Genomic DNA, 18,369 nt, shown 5'->3' on the forward strand with positions numbered 1-18,369 from the left:
ATGTTTAAAGCAACTCGTTACAATTACATTAAACATCTTACTTCACTCGAAGCGCATCAACTAGGCCAACTCTTCTCTCTCAAATTGCTTCACTCAAAGCAACAAACTTAGCTTCACTAAAAGCTAAACTCTACACTAGCTTCACTCAAAGCTATGTCCTTAGCTTTACTCAAAGCTATTCTCTTCTCTAGCTTCACTAGAAGCTTTCTAATTCCCCCTAGACTCACCCAAGTCTAGTTACAAAGATTCTCTCAAAAACCCTTACAAAAGGATAAAAATTCTCTAAAAATAAAATCAATAAGTTGCACAAGAAAATATTATAAATTAATTGGCATTTTTAAAACAAATTTTTCTTGTAAAAATTCTCCCAAAATTACGTATGATTTAATGGCTCATACTAAGGCGAGTTTTGAAGAATAACCGAGTCCACTATTTATAGAGCTAAAATCGCTAAGAAAATGGAATAATCCAATCCATTATTCCCTATCAAAAAGATCATGGGAGTAATGTGGATTAAACTACCAAACGGTTATTTCCACAATGACTTGAATAAATCAATCACACGTTTAAAACAACAATAACCGCTGTTCCCATTTTCTAAAAATAGGTTCTGTTCCAATGCTAACTGCTGGAACGTTTTTTCTATTAATAGAAACGGTTATACTTAATAGGAATGGTTACTTGCTAACTTATAGGTATAAAGACGGGTTAAGAATGATAGCTAAGACCCATTCAACAACTGCTATTTCTATTTTTAGCAAATCCAATATTTACTAAAAATAGATCCTAAAATAAAGGATTACTTTTAGAAAACCACACGTAAAGAATTTTTAGAAAAACTTTTTGCCAATTAATTATAATAATTAATAAATGCAACAAATTAATTTAATTAATACATCAACTAAAAATAATAATTAAAATAATAACCAGAATTTTCAGTGGACGTAAGCTGACTCCAATTCAGGAACAGTGCGCTGTCTCCAATTTCCAGTTTTGCTAGAACATCCAACTTAGGAACAGTAGACCTGTTGTCTCCATTTTACATCCCAAGTGATATACTCTTCTAACATCTCTTGAATCCTTTTGACACGTACTTTTCCATGAACTAAGTCATAGGTACTATCAACGATCATAATCACGACCGGATATCGACCTGCACACAATCTCTAAACACATATTTGCTTAAGTGTAGTCATCATCAAAACTCAAGAGGTCCAACAAATTCCCCCTTTTTGATGATGACAAACCTTTAAACAAACTTAAACACAATAAAGTAAAGCAATGTTGAAGAGCATGTTAGAGATCAAAACAACTCTTCTTAACTTAGTAAATATAATTCACCAAGCATATCTTGAATCAAATTACTCTAAAAATAAACATAACAAAAACTCATACAACTTCAGCATAAAACTTTAAACAATGATGTAAAATGATCAGAGCTTAAAAGAAACTTAAAAACAGAACAGATACATCCAAAACAAGCATCATGTATAATCAAATCACGATCAGAGCTTCAATGTATAAACAATAAAATAAGAGCTCAGCAATGAATCAATGAATCATAACCTTAATCCTTATGCCCAACACAATAGATTTAATCAGAGCTAAACATATTCAAGCATTATTTAATTTTGTGTCAAATATTCCCCCTTTTAACATCATTCAAAAAGAATTGGAGCAATCAAACCACAGCACTAAGCATATAGTCATAGTCAAAGAGAGAATGAGGATGCACAAAGTAAAAAGCAGTAACAATGAATGCAAACAAGATCAGCTATGATCAATCGTCACAGATAGTTAGTAGCATAAAGGAAAATGTAGGTCATAGTATGAATTAATACAAACAGTACCCCAGCTGGTACAAATCAAAAGCAAGAAAAGATTGTTTGATAATAGTGATGGTTGCAACAAAAAAAATATGATGATTATCAGGGGAAATTAAGATGCAGGAGCTTCTTCATCTATATATTCTGTTTCCACCTCTACTGTGTCGAGCTTGGCTCTCAAACGCGCTTCCATTTGGTCCATTTGAGCAGAGAGTGAGGCTATAGAAACACGAATTTCATCTTTAAAAACAAGGAAGCTGGATTGCAATTCTGTAAGTTTTAGGAGAATGGAGGATAGAGGGGCTGTAGGAACTGTAGTGTCACCTAAACCTTGATTTGGTGATGTGTGTTCTAGTGGTGGTGATGATGGTATAAGTGACTGCGGTGGTAAAGATGGTTGAATTGGTGATTGTGGTGGTGAAGAAAAATTATGGAATGACGGTGTGGCAGGTTTAGGTGAGGAAGGATGGCTTGGTTCAGCTGTTGTATATGAGGTTGAGTCATCATCAATAATAACAACAGGTTTCTTTCCTTTGGAAGCTAGCCTATGACTCTTCCTAGGGTTTGAACCAGGTAAAGAACTCTCCTCATCTTTCTCTTCTTCTTCCTTCACAGCATCCTCCACAGGTTCTTTCTCAACTTCCCCCTTACATGAATTTTCCTTCTGCTCCTCTTCAAAATGCCCCTCTGCCTTCTCAGTGGCAGAGTGAACAGGCTCCTGTTCCTCCTTATTTACTTCCTCCTCCTCAACTTTTTCTTTATTTTCTTCTTCATTTGTGCCCTCAGATTGTTCAAAAATATTCTCAAGAGTCCCATTTTCATTTAATCTTAGATGCAAGTTATTCAAACACTTAACACCTACTTTGTTGTTTGGACCCATGGGATAATTTGGACCATCAAGAGGAACACCCAACTTCATAAATATCCATATTAACAATCCACCATATCCTAACACATTACGCTTAAAAATACAATCATTCAAGTGATAAATCATCAAAGAGGGAAAATTAATCTTGATGTTATTAGCCATACAATATATTAACGTAGCATCCCTTAAACTAACCTCACTTCTTTTAGATGTGCGAGGCAGAATAAATCGTCTTGCTATATTGTATAACAGCTTGTGCATTGGTGACAGCACATTGTAACTAACCTTTCCTCTTTTCTCTTTTATCCCTAGAAACTTCCAAACTACCTTCTCATTTATCCCAAAAAATTGATTTTTGATCCAAGAACATATATATCAAATCCATTGGAGGGGACACCTAACCACCCTCCTAAAATCAAACTATTAAATTCAATTTTAATCCCCTTAACAACACTAGTACAAACGCCATGGTCAAAAGAAAAATTCGAAACAAACTCGCGCATCAAGTTGGGGTACATTAGGTTGCAACAGTGTTCTGCCATTAAATATTCCCAAAATTGATTTTGCAAAATGGCGTGAAATTGAGGAAAGAAATTGGATTCATACCATTGTTTGTCTAGCCCGAAACCAACAATCATTTCTTTGGATATCTCCTCAGCACTAACTGGAACAAAAACTTTTGCCCTTTTTGAAGATGATTTCTTTACTGTAGAGTCCCTCTCTCTCTTTTTGGTTTCATGCACTCCAGAGGCAACCGGGGTTTCCTGTTGCTTTCTTGATGAGGACTCAGTTTCGGTAATGAGAGGTGTTGGATGGATGATTTGTAGAGCTTTGGGTTGCTTCATTTTTGGTGTTTGATTCTTAGTTTTCATGGTGATTTGAAAACTTAAGAAAAGGAGAAAGCAAGAATGGAATGATGAAATGCGATTGAAGGCGATTCTGAAATGCAGTGAGTTGAAGACGGTTTTGAGAGAGTAGATGAAATGATGGATTTGACGTGAGAGAGTGGCTTTAATAAGTATGAGGTGACGGTTACTTTAATGAATTTTGGTGCTTCATTGTTCTTATTTAGGTATATGGACACAGAAAGTGAAATGGAAACAGACGAATTTAGTGAAGAACTAAGATGATTTAAACTCCCGCTATTTTAATGGAATTTGCTGGGTAAATATATATATTAAATATTATGAAATTTTTTTTTATGAAAATGAAAAATAAATGGAAATTTTATGCTACTATAATCTGATCAAATCAAACAAGCAATCATATGAGCATTCACAGTATATACTTTTAAATGGTGCGTACCTGATCCTTTCGATAATCGATTTTTCAATCAAGATTTTGTGGTTGATCGACCTTTTCAATTTTCATTCTGACTTTAAGGATCACATATGTCACTCACTTCAATGCAGCTTGATCATGCCAAGTTCCAATCTCATTTTTTCATGTTGTTCCCTTGGAAGCGGTTTAGACATGATATCTGTTATTTGCTCGTTGGTGTTTACATGCTTTAAAATAATATTTTTATTTTCAACATTATCCTTAAGAAAATGATGCCTAATGTGTATGTGTTTTACTCTTGAATGATGCACTGGATCTTTAGATATGCATATGGCATTGGTATTATCACAATAAATAGGAACACATTCAAACTTAATACCAAAATCTCTTAGCTGCTGTTTTATCCAAAGCATTTGGGAACAGCAAGCTGCTGCTGCTACGTATTCAGCTCCGGCAATAGATGATGCAACAGTGTTTTGTTTCTTGGAATTCTATGAAACTAAACATGAGCCAAGAAATTGTACCATACCTGATGTACCTTTTCTATTAACTAGATCACCTGCATAATCTGCATCACTAAAACCTTTCAAATCATAAACATCACTTTTAGGATAAAATAAGGACAAGTCGTCAGTTCCCTTCAAATATCTTAAATTACGTTTAACTGCAGTGAGATTTGATTCTTTAGGATTGGATTGAAATCTAGCACATAAACCAACACTGAAAGCAATATTTGGTCTACTAGCACTTAGATATAATAAAGAGCCAATCATGCCTCTATACATAGTTTGATCAACATTTGTTCCATTTGGGTCTTCATCTAATCTAACATTTGTAGCCATAGATGTGTTGTTGGTTTTAGCATTATTCAAGCCATATTTCTTGAGAAGTTCTTTTATATATTTTTGTTGGTGAATAAAGATACCATTAGCAGTTTGTTTAATTTGCAAACCAAGAAAGAAATTTAATTCTCCCATCATGCTCATTTCAAATTCAGTGCTCATAAGGTTGGCAAATTCTTTACACAACAGTTCATTGGTGGCTCCAAAGATAATATCATCAACATATATTTGAACAACTAAAATATCCGAACCTCTATTCTTAAAGAATAAGGTTTTGTCAATTTTGCCTCTTACAAAGTCATTTTGAATCAAAAACTTTGATAGTCTTTCATACCATTGCCTAGGAGCTTGTTTCAAGCCATAAAGAGCTTTATCAAGCTTGTAGACATGATCAAGACAAGAGGTATTTTTAAAGCCTGAGGGTTGTTCAACAAAAACTTCTTCATCAAGAAAACCATTTAAGAAAGCACATTTCACATCCATTTGATATAATTTAAAGTTCATGAATGCAGCAAAAGAAATTAAGATTCTTATAGCCTCTAACCTTGCAACCGGAGCAAATGTCTCGGTATAATCAATACCTTCTTGTTGATTGTATCCTTTGACCACGAGCCTTGCTTTGTTTCTAACAATTATTCCATGCTCATCTAGTTTATTCCGAAATACCCATTTCAAACCAATTACCTTTTTGTGTTTCGGTTTGGGTTCCAAGTGCCATACTTTATTTCTTTCAAATTCATTTAATTCGTCTTGCATGGCCACGATCCATTCGGAATCCTTTAGAGCTTCTTCATGATTCTTGGGCTCGACTGATGATAGGAACGCAAAGTGTGCACAAAAGTTTCTCATTTGAGATCTAGTTTGTGTTCCTTTATTCAAATCACTTATAATCAAATCAAGAGGATGATAACTTTGATACTTCCAAGGTTTGAGCAAAAATTCTCTTGTGGGAACAATAGCATGTTCTGGTTCATCAGCTTGATCAACATTCTGTTCAGCTACTGGATCGTTTTGCTCTTCTGTGGGAACAGCTGTATTGGGAACAGTCTGTTGGTCCCGTTGAACTGGCAGCTCCAGATTGTGATCGGGCCTTTCTACTTCTTCTGGAAACGGCTGTTCACCTACTGTTCCTTGATCTTGCAATTTCAATTCTTCATCATCGTGTTCTAGATTTGCAAGACCTATCTTAAAATTATTTGTATCCTGTTCACTTGACAAAAAGTTAGTTTCATCGAAAATTATGTGAACAGATTCTTCCACGCTCATTGTTCTTTTGTTATAAACTCTGTAAGCCTTACTATGTGATGAGTAGCCAAGAAATACTGCTTCATCACTTTTTTCATCAAACTTCCCTATATTTCGTTTTCCATTCACATGAACAAAACATTTGCATCCAAACACACGAAAATAGGAAATATTTGGTTTAACACCTTTAAGCAATTCATAGGGTGTCTTTGAAGTGATTGGTCTTATTAATACACGATTCAAAATATAACATGCAGTATTAACAGCCTTGGCCCAAAAATTTCTAGGTAAACCACTAGCAATTAACATGGTTCTAGCCATTTCCTCTAAAGTCCTATTTTTCCTTTCTACTACACCATTTTGATATGGTGTGCGTGGTGCCGAAAAATTATGACTTAATCCATGTTCATTGCAATAGTTCATGAAACTTGAATTTTCGAATTCTCTTCCATGATCTGACCTTATATGAATAATTTGATTATTGGTAGATTTTTGTATTTTGTTAGCGAAAGAAACAAACTCATTAAAGGCTTCATCTTTACTAACTAAAAATAAAATCCTAGTAAACCTACTATAGTTATCAACAATAACAAACACATATCTTTTGCCACTACGGCTTTGTGTTCTCATAGGTCCACATAGATCCATATGTAATAATTCAAGTGGTTTAGTGGTGGTCACAATATTCTTTGATTTAAAAGATGAAATCACTTGTTTTCCTTTGGCACAAGGATCACAAATTTCATCCTTAAGGAATTTTATAGCTGGTAATCCTCTAACTAGGTCTTTTGATCTTAATGTATTAATCAATGTATAACTAGCATGACATAGACGCTTATGCCAAAGAAGTGGGTCGTCTTCTATAACACTTTAACACGTTAGACTGGTTTTGGGAACAGTGTCCAGGTCCACAACATAAGTGTTCCCTTTTCTGATTCCCTCAAGAACGATGTCTCCTGTGTCATTCCTAGAAATAATGCACTTTTCAGAAGTAAAGTTCACAGAGTTACCTTTTTCGCAAAATTGAGAAATGCTAAGTAAGTTATGTTTCAAATTCTCGACTAAAAACACATTATCGATAGCATGAGAACATGACCTTCCAACTTTTCCTTTGGCGATTATCTCACCCTTTATATTGTCACCGAAGGTTACTGTTCCCCCATCATAGGCTTCAAGTGAGAGAAATTTAGATTTGTCACCCGTCATGTGCTTGGAACACCCACTGTCGAGATACCATGAGCTGTTCCCCCTCACTTGAACCTGAAAAAAATTAATGGTTAGTTACAGGAACCCAGACTGTCTTGGGTTCCTTATCGATTTTACAAGAATCTGTTTTCTTCGTCCAAATCTTATCGACATAGTTTCTGTTAGAGACAGTGTACTGTTCCCTTTTGGTGCACTGGTCCTTCCGATGGCCAGTTCCTCCACAGAAGGAACAAATTCTGTCACTAGGGAGATCAACGTATACCTTTTTCTTCTTGCTATTCTTAAAGTGATCTAGGCGTTTTGAATTTTTACTTTTAGCTTCTTGAATCCATTTGGGAACACTTTTGATTTTCCCTTTTTCTCTTGAATTTAATTCAAGCTCTATTTTATCACTGTTGGAGCATTTGAATTCGAAGCTACTGTCCAGATTTTGAAAATCTGTACACAGGTTCTTAATAGATGCGTCGTTTAATTTCTTATTCAAGCTTAGCAATTTTTATTGCGATAACTCAATATTATGAATAACATTTTCCTTTTTAATTCTCTCCATACTTTCCTTTAAAATTATGTTTTGGTCCAACAAACCGAAAAATCTGTTTTGGACATCGGATCTAAAGGTGTTTATATAGGAGACATGGTCTTTACCTACTTTGAGCTCCTTTTCCAATTGGAGACACTTATCATTACAATTTTCAAGTTTAATTTGTGTCTCCTTTAGCAACTCTATTAATTTATTTTTACTCAATTTGGATGGATGGACAGAAAATAAGTTAGAAGAACATACCTGCTTTATGGCAAGGACATTAATTTCCATCTTCTAAAAATCTTCTTTTTCAAATTTGGTTATAGGTTTGGGAACAATTTCATGATTGGAGTTAGTAGTGATTACCTCAAAGTCTCCAATTTTGATAACTCTCCAAACTTGATAATTTTCCGCTTTGATGAAGATCTCCATCCTATTCTTCCATTAAGTATAGAATTTTCCATCAAAAATGGATGGTCTTTGAGTAGAATACCCTTCTTCCATTCGCTCGTTCATAATTGACATTTTCGGGAACACCAGGATTCTGCCCTCAGGGTTTCCTGATCTACTGGGAACAAGGCTCTGATACCAATTGTAGACTCAATTAGGAACGGGAACAGCAACAAGAAGGGGGGGTGAATTGTTGTTGTTACTAGTTTAAGCGTTTTTGCCCTGTTTTTGCGGAATTGAATAAAATAAATGTTGGCCTCTTAAGGTTTTGATGATGACTTTACCTTTAATAAACAAACATATTATTAGAGATTGTTTTGTAGGTACATATCCGATTTAATGTGAATCGTTGATGAAGCCTATGACTTGATTCGTGGAAGCTGTACATGTCTCAAATATCCAAGAAGTTGGGCAATGGCTCTGGAAAACAGTTTACTGTTCCTAGGAGTTGAAGTTCTGACGAAGGTTGTAGATGGAGACAGTGTGCTGTTCCTTACGATGCAGGTCTGAAGAAGACATTGACTGGAAGATTACGAAAATTAAGTTTTCTGTTTTTGGTTAATGTAAAAGGTTAAAATTTAATTAGTTGCTTAATTAAATTTATTTATTAATTGGCAAAATAATTTTAATTCGCCTAAAAACATGGAGAAAATCAATTCCTTGTTTATCTCCTATAAACTCGGAATTCAAGAGACTTGTTCTCTACTTTGAATTGGTCTCCTACAATTTAGGATCTCCTTGACCCATGATGTTTTAACCGTGCATACAGCAGTTACATTCCACTCTTACCTTTAACTAACTTCCCGTTTTCTTTGGGAGTAAGTTAGTTATGGAGAACGTGGGATATGTGCAGCTCCTGGAGAACATGGGCTGAGTGCACTGCTTGCTGTTCCCCTTTTAAAAGAGGGAACTTACGGTTCAGATGGGTATGCATGAATTAAGAGTGTCCATCAAGAGGGAGATTTATTTGAGAAAAATATTCTAAGTTTTTAATGCCAATTAATTCATAATATTTTTCTTAAAGCAACTATTTCATTTTGATCTTTATGAATTGGCCTTGTAAAGGGTAATTGAGTGTTATTGTTGTAATTAGACTTGTGGGAAGTCTAAGGGTAGTAGAAGAGAGAATCGTGAGAAGAGAAAGAGAAGGAGAGAATAGAAGAGAGAATTAGGTCTAAGTTGAGAAGCTTTGAGAAAAGCACTTAGAGAATTGAGAAGCTTGAAGTGAAGCAAATTATTGTTATGTGTAATTGTAATTGATTGCCTTAACATAGTGAGAATTTTGAAATCCCGGGGGGTCGTGGTTTTTCCTTCTTATTAGGCCAAGAAGGTTTCCACGTAAAATTCTTGTCTCCTTTATTATTTCTCTTTTCGTTTTCAAGTTTAAGTTTTGTTCTTTACTTGATACAATTCCGCAAAAAGTTGAGCAAAAAATCTTAAACTAACAACACAACAATTCACCCCCCCTCTTGTTGCATTCGATCATCTATTAACATTCCTACAATTGGTATCAGAGCCCTGTTCCTCATTTAATCAGGAAACCCTGAGAGCAGTATCCTGTTCCCTGTCAAGATGTTGAAGATGAACGAACGCATGGAAGAAGGTTACTCTACACAAAGGCCACCTATGTTTGATGGGAAATTTTATACCTATTGGAAAAATAGAATGGAAATATTCATAAAGGCTGAAAATTACCAAGTATGGAGAGTTATTGAAATTGGAGACTTTGAGGTGACGACCATCAACTCCAATAACGAAGTAATCCCAAAGCCAATCACTGATTATGAAAAGGAAGACTTTCAAAAGATGGAGATGAACGCTCTTGCTATCAAGTTACTTCACTGTGGGCTTGGTCCAAATGAGCACAATCGAATTATGGGTTGCAAAACCGCAAAGTAGATTTGGGACCTGCTCGAAGTTACCCATGAAGGTACTAGTGAAGTAAAGAGATCCAAGATTGATTTGCTGATGTCCAAATATGAAAGATTCGTCATGGAACCTAGGGAAAACATTCAAGAGATGTTCACTAGATTCACGAATATTACGAATGAGTTAGTCTCTCTTGGTAGAATCATTCCCGTTGATGAACAAGTTAGAAAAGTGCTTAGGAGTCTTCCTCAAGACGAACGCTGGAGAGCAAAGGTAACAGCCATTCAGGAGTCCAAAGATTTCACCAAGTTCAATTTGGAAGAGCTGGCTGGTTCTCTTATGACCCATGAATTGCATTTGGGAACAGTTGACAGTTCCCGAAACAAAGGACTGGCTCTAGCAGCAGATGATAGCGATGAATCTGAAACTGGTGAAGAGGAAGCAGCACTGTTGGCACGAAAATTCAAAAAATTCTTCAGGAACAGAAGATATGGAAATCAAAGAAATAACAAAGAGAAGGGAACAACGAACGTGAAGACAAGTTTTGAATGCCACAAGTGTGGGAGCACTGAACACTTCATCAAGGATTGCCCTCAATGGAAAAATGAGAAGGGCAAGGGAAAAGCAAGAGAAGTTGGAAGACAATATAAGAAGGGTAATTTCAAAACTGATTTTAGGAAAGCAATGATAGCAGCTTGGGGAGATACGGAGAGCGAGGCTGAGACAGAAGCTCCAGTGGAGGAGGAAACAGCAAACCTATGCCTCATGGCATCTCATGAAGAATCCAAAGAAAAAGAGGTAATGCTTTCTGTTCCATCTCCTAAACAACTGTCCAACATGAGTAAAAACAATTTAATCAAATTACTTTTAGAGAAACAAGAAAAGCTAGATGAAAAAACAGCTAAGTGTCTCCAGATTGAGAAAGATCTTAACTTAAGTGAAGATCATATCTCATATCTAAACTCCTTTAGAATCGATGTACAAAGTAGATTTTTTGATTTATTAGATAAAAATATAATTTTGAAAGAGCAGTTGGAGAAATTAAAACAGGAATTTATCACTCTTAATATTGAATTAAATCAAAGCAAATTGTTAGGATTAAAATCGGTTGAAAATGATAAAACCACTCATGAGTTTAGCACGGAAGTTCAAGAAATAAAATTAAAACTAGAATCAAGTGAGAAGGAAAATAAGTTCCTAAAAGATCAAATAAACTTAAGAGGAAAAGGGAAAATCAAAGAAATTCCCAAATGGATTCTAGATGCTAAAACTAAGAGTAAAGAAGGTCTAGGCTTTATTAAGAATGATAAAAAGAAAAAGGTATACGTAGATCTTCCTAGTAGTAAAGTCTGTTCCTTCTGTGGCAAAAGTGGACACCTAAAACATCAATGTATAAAGAGGGAACAGCATGTCAAAGCAAATAAAAATTATGTCGAACGTACATGGATTAAGAAATGTGATTCAAATATTGTCGACAAGGAACCCAAGGATGAATGGGTTCCTGCACCTAACCATTAGTTTGCTTTGCAGGTTCAAGTGAGGGGGAACAACTCATGGTATCTCGACAGTGGGTGTTCCAAGCATATGACGGGTGATAAATCTAAATTTCTCTCACTTGAAGCCTATGATGGGGGAACAGTAACCTTCGGTGACAACATGAAGGGTGAGATAATCGCCAAAGGAAAGGTTGGAAGGTCTAGTTCCCATGCCATTGATAATGTATTTTTAGTCGAGAATTTAAAACACAATTTGTTAAGTATTTCTCAATTTTGCGACAAAGGTAACTCTGTTAAGTTTACTTCTGAAAAATGCATAATTTCTAGGAACAGTACAGGAGACCCTGTGCTGGAGGGAATCAGAAAAGGGAACACCTATGTGGTGGACCTGGACACTGTTCCCAGAAACAGTCTAACGTGTTTAAGTGTTATTGAAGAAGACCCACTTCTTTGGCACAAGCGATTAGGTCATGCTAGTTTTTCATTGATAAACACATTAAGATCAAAAGACCTAGTTAGAGGTTTACCATCTATAAAATTCCTTAAAGAAGAAGTTTGTGATCCTTGTGCTAAAGGAAAACAAGTGCGGTCATCCTTTAAATCAAAAAACGTTGTGACTACCACTAGACCATTAGAATTAATTCATATGGACTTATGTGGACCAATGAGAACACAAAGCCGTAGTGGCAAAAAGTATGTATTTGTTGTTGTTGATGATTACAGTAGATTTACTTGGACATTATTTTTGGCAAGCAAAGATGAAGCTTTTGATGAGTTTGTTCCTTTGCTAATAAAACGCAAAAATCTACCAATAATCAAATTGTTCACATTAGGTCTGATCATGGAAAAGAATTTGAAAATTCAAACTTCATGAATTATTGCAATGAACATGGCATAAATCACAATTTTTCCGCACCTAGAACACCACAACAAAATGGTGTGGTAGAAAGGAAAAATAGGACTTTAGAAGAAATGGCAAGGACCATGTTGATTGCTAGTGGTCTACCTAGGAATTTTTGGGCAGAAGCCGTTAACACTGCATGCTATATATTGAATCGTGTACTAATTAGACCAATCACTTCAAAGACCCCCTATGAATTACTTAAGGGTGTTAAACCAAATATTTCCTATTTTCGTGTGTTTGGATGCAAATGTTTTGTACATGTAAATGGAAAACGAAATTTGGGTAAATTTGATGAAAGAAGTGATGAGGCAGTGTTTCTTGGTTATTCATCACAAAGCAAAGCTTACAGAGTATATAATAAGAGAACAATGAGTGTAGAAGAGTCTGTTCACATAATCTTTGATGAAACTAACTTTTCAACAAGTGAACAGGAAACAAGTAATATTAAAATAGGTCTTGCAAATTTGGAAGATGAAGATGAAGGAATAAAAGTGCAAGATCGAGGAACAGCAAGCGAACAGTCGATACAAGAAGAGGCAGAAGAAACTGACCAAATCCAGGAACTGCCAGCACAACAGGACCAGCAGACTGTTCCCAATCCAGCTGTTCCCACAGATGAACAAAATGATCCAGTAGCTGAACAGAATGTCAATCAAGTTACTGAACAAGAACATGCTACTGTTCCTTCAAGAGAATTTGTGCCTAAACCTTGGAAGTATCAAAGATATCATCCTCTTGATTCAATTGTAAGTGATATAAATAAGGGAACACAAACTAGATCTCAATTGAGAAACTTTTGTGCACACTTTGCGTTCCTATCATCAGTTGAACCTAAAAATCACGAGGAAGCTTTAAAGGATTCCGATTGGATAGTTGCCATGCAAGATGAACTAAATGAGTTTGAGAGAAATAAAGTGTGGCACTTGGAACCCAAACCGAAAAACAAGAAAGTTATTGGTTTGAAATGGGTATTTCGGAACAAGCTTGATGAGCATGGTATAATTGTTAGAAATAAAGCTAGACTTGTGGTTAAAGGTTATAATCAACAAGAAGGTATTGATTACACTGAGACTTTTGCTCCAGTAGCAAGGTTAGAGGCTATCCGAATCTTAATTTCTTTTGCTGCATTTATGAATTTTAAGCTATATCAAATGGATGTGAAATGTGCTTTTTTGAATGGTTATCTTGATGAAGAAGTTTTTGTGGAACAACCCCCAGGTTTTGAGAATACCTCTTGTCCTAATCATGTCTACAAGCTTGACAAAGCCCTATATGGCTTGAAGCAAGCACCTAGGCAATGGTACGAAAGACTTTCAAAGTTTTTGATTCAAAATAACTTTGTAAGAGGAAAAATCGACAAAACCTTGTTCTTTAAGAATAAAGGTTCTCATATTTTGGTTGTTCAAATTTATGTTGATGATATTATTTTTGGTGCTACTAATGATTTATTATGTAAAGAATTTGCTAACCTTATGGGTACAGAATTTGAAATGAGCATGATGGGAGAATTAAATTTCTTTCTTGGTTTGCAAATGAAACAAACTGAAAATGGTATTTTCATTCATCAACAAAAATACATCAAAGAACTTCTTAAGAAATATGGACTAAACAACTCTAAAACCAACCACACACCTATGGCTACCAATGTTAGACTAGATGAAGACCTAAATGGGAACAATGTAGATCAAACCATGTATAGAGGCATGATAGGTTCTTTATTGTATCTAACTGCAAGTAGACCTGATATTTCTTTTAGTGTTGGTTTATGTGCTAGATTTCAATCAAATCCTAAAGAATCACATCTCACTGCAGTCAAACGAATTTTGAGATATTTAAAGGGAACAGACGACTTGTCCCTATTTTATCCTAAAAGTGATGTTTATGATTTAAAAGGTTTTAGTGATGCAGATTATGCTGGTGATCTTGTTAATAGAAAGAGTACATCAGGTATGGTACAATATCTTGGCTCATGTTTAGTTTCATGGAGTTCCAAGAAACAAAATACGGTTGCATTATCCACTGCCGAAGCTGAATACGTAGCAGCAGCAGCTTGCTGTTCCCAAATGCTTTGGATAAAACAGCAACTTAGAGATTTTGGTATTAAAGTTGAATGCATTCCTATTTATTGTGATAATACTAGTGCCATATGTATATCTAAAGATCCAGTGCATCATTCACGTGCTAAACATATACATATTAGACATCATTTTCTTAAGGATAATGTAGAACACAAAAATATTGTATTGAAGCATGTTAACACAAATGAACAAGTTGCAGATATTCTGACCAAACCACTTCCTAGGGAACAATATGAAAAGATGAGATTGGAACTTGGTATGATCAAGCTCCACTAAAGTTAGTTGCATATATTTCCCTTTGAAGCATTATGAGAATGAAGAGGTCAGGAATCAATCTCAAAATCTTGATTGAAAATCAATTATTCCATGGATCAGGTAAACACGTAATAAAGTTTGTACTATGAATGTTTTTACGTTTGCATGTTGTTAATTCAAACAGACCAGTGCAATATGTTCATTATTTTCTCCATAATATTTCATAAAATAATAATTCATTTTGTTCTCGAAAAATTATTTTATTTTATTTCATATCTTTTCATATTATATCATCACATTGTTTGGAAATTAGTACAACCAACTTAAAATTAAAACTAATGGGAAACGGTTTTTAATAACCCAAATACACAATCCTTCCATATCTAATGCATTGATGAAAAGGCTTTGATGAGATGGGACGTTTGATAACTGTCAACTCTCTTTAAAAAGCCCTCACTACATCACAATCACTCAAACCTTCATTCTTCTCCCTCCTCACAAACCGTCACAAGAAACTGTCCTTCTTCTCCCTCAAACCTTCAACACTCAACCATGAAAACTCCCAAATCAAGCAAGAACACATCAAAATCTGGAAAGAAAGCGTCCTCATCCCACCAAAACATCCAGCCGACACCCTTACAAGTTGTTCATCCATCCCCATTGTTAAAAGATGCACCACCACCAACACCCTCACAAGAAACCACTGACAGTGCTCGACCAAAACGCAAATCATTCACACCAAGAGGTGAATCATCATCCCAAACTGCCAAACGTTTGAAGCAAGTCGACCCAAATAGTGCCGAGGAGATTGCTAAAGAGATGACTGTTGGATTTGGGGTTGACAAATTCTGGTATGACTCTACTTACTTTCCACAACTCCATGACATTTTAAAATTTCAAGAATGGGAAGGTTTGATGACTGAATATTGTTGCAATTCTCTCTTCCCAAATATCATGAGAGAGTTTATTTCAAACTTTTCAAATGATTGTGGTAAGTGTTCCAGTGTGGTTAGGAACATTAAAATAGAGTTTAATAGTGCTTTATTGGCAGAATGGTTTAAAATTTCGAATGTAGGGTTTGATACATACAGTATTGGTGCTAAGATAGTTTTCTCTGGGATAAATGAAAAAACAATCTTTAAGTTTTTAGGGGTTGAACAGAAAAGGGGTAAAATCAGTCACAATGTGTTGTCCCCATTGCATAAATTACTTTATAATGTAGCACGAAGATTCATCTTGCCCCGAAATTCCAAAAGGAGTGAGGTGAGTCTGCGTGATGCAACTCTGATTTATTGCATGGATAATCAAATCAAAATCAATTTTCCATCTTTAATGATTTCGCATTTGTCTGACTGTATAGAAAAGAAAAATGTTGTAGGGTATGGGGGGCTGTTAACTTGGATTTTCCGTAAATTTGGTGTGCCATTGGATGGGTTGGAGTACCCAATGGGACCAAATATGAAGATTGGTGCTCGTTGTTTGAAAAACTTGCATTTGAGAGTGACTGATGAGGGGGTATTAATAAATGACTTAGAAGAAGTTGTTTTTGTTGGTTCTGATGATGAAGAAGTAGAAGAAGAAGAAGAAGAGGAGGTTGAAAAAGAAATAAAAATAAAGAAAGAAAAAGGAATTGAAAAAGAAAAAGAAAAAGAAAAGGAAGAAGAAGAAAAAGAAGAAGTAAAACAAGGGCCTGTTCCCAGTGAAGCAGAAAACAAGGGGGAACAGGAAGAGGAGACTAAAGTTGAGGGGGAACAAGGAGAAAAGGAAGGAGATTCCAGTGATGAGGAGGTCGTGATTGCTAAGCTAAGGAAGGGTAAAGCCACTCAGAGGAAGAGTAGGAGGCTTGCTTCAAAGGGTAAGGCAGTAAAGGTTGATGATGTTACTTCAAAAACCATTCCTGAGCCTACTTCATATGACCCTCCTTCTCCCAAGCCAACCACTCCACCACCAACTAAAACCTTATCACCACCTCCATCACCCATTCACTTCACACCACCACCATTTCCATCCTCTCCTGGTGTTGGTTGTGCTGACCCTACTCCTACAGCATCTTCAGACTCCATCCTTTCAAAACTCCTTGATCTACAGTCTCAATTAATTGCATTTCAGGATGAGACTCGTGTCTCGCTAGCTTCAATTGTGGATCAGCTGAACCAAATGGAACAACGCCTTGGTGCCAAGCTGGACACAGTGGAGGTGCAGACTGAGTATATTGATGAAGAGACTGCCCCTTAACCCTCTCCCTCTGTTTTTAAAAGAACTTATTGGTTGTATTACTTAACAAACAATTTCTCTTTACCTTGTACCATCCGGGGTACATTGTAGTTGTAATCTTGAACAATTGCTACTTTTCATTGTTTTTATTTTCTATGGTCTGTGGATATTAACTCTATGCAGGTTTAATCATTGTTCATAGCACTTGCTTTTATTATTGTTGTTTGTTGCTTTCATCACTAACAAATCTATATGGTTTGTGCTGAGATTTGATAACTCCCAATTCTTTTTGATTGATGTCAAAAGGGGGAAGATAAATTATTGCACAAACTTAACAGGAGCAGTGATTACACAGTTACATATCTTGTTGATTTATATTGATTCTTATGAATGCTATGTGTGCTGTGTGCTATGTGTGCTGTGTGCTGCTGTGTTTATATTTATATTTTGTTACTTGGTTACTGTGAATTATGAATTTGCTATTGTTCTCAAGATGATCTTTCTGTTGATATTATTTAACAATGTGTGTTTTATGTTTTTTTTGTGTTTTATATTTGTTTTGTTTAATTAGTTATGTTATTATATTAGTTTTTCATAGTTTTATTATATTAGTTATTATGTTAGTTTTATTGTGATTAGTTTTAATTATGTCAGGATATTTATATTATTTTAACTTAGTTTATTTTATTGAAGTTTTAAGTTAATTACTTTGAAAATTTTAGAAAAATATTTGATATTTTAGAGTAAACTGTTTGATTATGAATGCTTGGTAAATTATATTCTAACAAGTTGATTTGCTAAGTTAATTAGAGTTACTTTAATCTCTAGTATGCTCTATGTATTATGTTTTACTCTATTTTTACTTAAGTTTGTTTATAAAGTTTGCCATCATCAAAAAGGGGGAATTTGTTGGCCTCTTAAGGTTTTGATGATGACTTTACCTTTAATAAACAAACATATTATTAGAGATTGTTTTGTAGGTACATATCCGATTTAATGTGAATCGTTGATGAAGCCTATGACTTGATTCGTGGAAGCTGTACATGTCTCAAATATCCAAGAAGTTGGGCAATGGCTCTGGAAAACAGTTTACTGTTCCTAGGAGTTGAAGTTCTGACGAAGGTTGTAGATGGAGACAGTGTGCTGTTCCTTACGATGCAGGTCTGAAGAAGACATTGACTGGAAGATTACGAAAATTAAGTTTTCTGTTTTTGGTTAATGTAAAAGGTTAAAATTTAATTAGTTGCTTAATTAAATTTATTTATTAATTGGCAAAATAATTTTAATTCGCCTAAAAACATGGAGAAAATCA

The sequence above is a fragment of the Amaranthus tricolor genome, chromosome 2 (assembly GCF_026212465.1).
Source record: "Amaranthus tricolor cultivar Red isolate AtriRed21 chromosome 2, ASM2621246v1, whole genome shotgun sequence".
Classification (NCBI taxonomy): Eukaryota; Viridiplantae; Streptophyta; class Magnoliopsida; order Caryophyllales; family Amaranthaceae; genus Amaranthus; species Amaranthus tricolor.